General features: G+C 33.3%; 1 long non-coding RNA gene across 1 annotated transcript; it reads right to left on the bottom strand.

The window, feature by feature from the left end:
- Window positions 1-2,475: 2,475 nt before the first annotated feature.
- On the bottom strand, window positions 2,476-3,290 carry LOC110039242. The gene is made up of 2 exons (XR_002295497.1): window positions 3,139-3,290; window positions 2,476-2,657 (listed from the first exon to the last, which is right to left on the bottom strand). It is a non-coding gene; the product is annotated as an uncharacterized LOC110039242 (long non-coding RNA).
- Between the last annotated feature and the right edge of the window lie 219 nt (window positions 3,291-3,509).

A 3,509-nucleotide genomic window follows, 5' to 3' on the forward strand; every position in this document is an offset into this window, starting at 1 on the left:
TTAGGCATGTTATGAATATTTATATATCAACTTGACAATGACAGACAACAGCGTGTTAGTTCAACATACATCAGTCTACATATTTTAATCTGAATACCAGCTTCAATGGCTAGGCGCCCCATCAAACAATAGACCATGTTACATAACCATTGTATTTTAGTTTCTCTTTTTAAGCTTAACAATAGCCACTTATGCAATATAATTTATACCAAACAAACTGATAAGTAGGACATTAAAGATTCAAGCTAGGAATCAAGGGTACATATGTTCTCTTATGAATAAAATCCTAAAACTTCTCTCTATAAATCTAATTCCTATCTCTCCAAGTGGTGCATTAATCATTATGGGTCACTCTAGTCCAGGACTATATCCAAATTTCTCATTCTGGAGAGTCTGTACTAAAACTGCTGTAAGAATAAAGGGTTGTCACTCCTTTTCTGTTAATTTTGACCATATTCTTTCATTTATTTTTATATCTGGGTTTCCAGATCTTCTCTTCATAAAATACATGGCAGGAAAATCTTACTTCTCAGCACCAAAATTTTTGATATTATTTGTAAGGGGGATTGGTCATTTATATCCTACTCTAATGTCCCTCAATGTATGTGCAAGATTACCAATATTGCAATTGCGGATAATCATTTCTCTTGCATTTGAAAAAAGCTGGATCATTACTCTCACAAGTTTGCTCATCTTTTTGACTACGAGGCCCTCCCAAAAGTGGATTGGTTCAATTTGGTTTGGTTTAAGAGATACTACTTAAAATTTGCTTTACACATTTGGAAAACTATACAATTTTTTTGGCTTAAAAATCAAAGATGCTCTCATTAGTAAAGGCATTACAATTAACCTTTTGTGTATTTTTTGTCAATCAGAGTTAGGAAACTCATAACAAACTTTACTTTGAGGGTGCCATCTCTCATGCCTTACTAAAAAGATGGATACGCGTATAATATGTAAGATTTAATCGTCACTTTAGTTAATTAACTCAAATCATATTCAATTCGTAAATCAGATTTGAGTGTGTGTGTGTGTGTGTATTAAAAAAAAAGAAAGATGGATCGCAAAGTGTGTTACACCCGTGCACTGTCCCAGACAGTCTCGAACCCGGGATCTTAGGAGGTCTTACACATTCTGCCAAACCAAATAGCCAACCTGGTTCGCGTATATGTGTGTGTATATATATATATATATACATATGTACATATGTACATATGTACATATGTATGTAAATATACATATATATATATATAGATATGTATACATATATAAAAATATATATATATGTATGTATATCTACATGTATCCAGGACTATATCCAAATTTCTCATTCTGGAGAGTCTGTACTAAAACTGCTGTAAGAATAAAGGGTTGTCACTCCTTTTCTGTTAATTTTGACCATATTCTTTCATTTATTTTTATATCTGGGTTTCCAGATCTTCTCTTCATAAAATACATGGCAGGAAAATCTTACTTCTCAGCACCAAAATTTTTGATATTATTTGTAAGGGGGATTGGTCATTTATATCCTACTCTAATGTCCCTCAATGTATGTGCAAGATTACCAATATTGCAATTGCGGATAATCATTTCTCTTGCATTTGAAAAAAGCTGGATCATTACTCTCAAAAGTTTGCTCATCTTTTTGACTATGAGGCCCTCCCAAAAGTGGATTGGTTCAATTTGGTTTGGTTTAAGAGATGCTACTTAAAATTTGCTTTACAGATTTGGAAAACTATATAATATGGCTTAAAATCAAAGAAGCTCTCATTAGTAAAGGCATTACTATTAACCTTTTGTGTATTTTTTGTCAATAAGAGTTAGGAAACTCATAACAAACTTTACTTTGAGGGTGCCAATCTCTCATGCCTTAATAAAAAGATGGATACGAGTATAATATGTAAGATTAAATCGTCACTTTAGTTAATTAACCCAAATCATATTCAATTCGTAAATCAGATTTGAGTGTGTGTGTGTGCATTAAAAAAATAGAAAGATGTATCGCAAAGTGTGTTACACCCGTGCACTGTCCCAGACAGTCTCGAACCCGGGATCTTAGGAGGTCTTACACATTCTGCCAAACCAAATAGCCAACCTGGTTCGCGTATATGTATATATATATATATAAAGGAATTGTCAGAGGCTATTATACGAGCCTCCAGTAACCCCTAATGTGTCTAACAATTCGAGTATTGTGCCAGAGGGGATTCGAACCCCTGACCTCAAGGGACTTATATCCCCGATTTAAGAGGTCTTATACTGTGGATGTCAACCAACAGGTTGAGCACACACGCGTATATAGATACATACATACATGTATATGTATATATATGTATATGTGTATGAGTATATATGCTTGTGTGTGTGTGCTCGCGCGCGCATGTGTGTAATTCAACTAGAAGAGAAGCTACAACCCAAAAAAACCACATATAAGAAGTAAAATGAAAAATAATGGAAATAAAATGATATGAAAGGTAGCCCAAAAAAGTAATCCAATCCATTAATATCCTCAAAACTTCATAAACATACTTAATTATAGGCAACATAACAAAGAAGAAGCGAACAAGAAGATGGAACCCACAAATCATAACTTGTCCATAAAAGAAAAATAAGCAATCCAATAAACCCACTGAAAAAAAAATGTCTTCAATATATGCCTGTAATCAGCAGCAAGATCAATTTTAGAGGGAAAAAAAAAAGTCATGCTATTCAATTCAGAGCCTAAAACAAAATTCTGAAGCCATTGAATGGATGATATGTGACATGTTAATAATGCAAATTTTTTTTGGCCTTGTTTGGGCTCACTCTTGAGCACAGTAGCATTAATCATTTAAAAAATGGGGCATTTACATGTATACCACACAATTCTTATGTATTTCCTTATCCAACACCTAAACATTTATATTTATATGCATACCACTCAAATCTTTAACATCATATTAAAAATACTACCATCAGTGTCCTTTTTTTTTTAAATGTACCTTTTTATGCATAAGTTTATAGCACCAAGGTCTGATAAGTTTAAATACCAAATTTTGGGTGTTTAAATATGTAACTATATAAGAATCGTGTGTAAATTTCCCTTTAAAAAAATTTGAGATATGATGTTACCAAACAATGGATGCATTATATCCTCACCACAGCAGCTGCGAGTTCTCAGGAATCCAAGTCTGGTAATCCCATGAAAGAGTAATCAACCTCATTTGCACCAAGCAAAGAAACGTATTCGGATCCTCGAACATGAACACTAAAGCAAGCTGCAAAGAGCAAACAGCATGAGGGGAAAAATGGAAAAAGAAAATCATATTCATGTATTCAAAAAGCGTTAGAAATGGTTTGGCAAGTCTTTGTTGTACACTTACAGATTTCTTCCTCATTCTTAAGAGCAAAACTGAACTAGAAAAATGGCGCAGATTCATCTTGATGATGAAGCTCTCAGATTAATTTACAAAACATCTAATATCATCATCAATTATAACTTAATTGTACTGCATAATTCGTGGCTAATG

Source organism: Phalaenopsis equestris, unplaced genomic scaffold (genome assembly GCF_001263595.1).
Source record: "Phalaenopsis equestris unplaced genomic scaffold, ASM126359v1 Scaffold235921, whole genome shotgun sequence".
Lineage (NCBI taxonomy): Eukaryota > Viridiplantae > Streptophyta > Magnoliopsida > Asparagales > Orchidaceae > Phalaenopsis > Phalaenopsis equestris.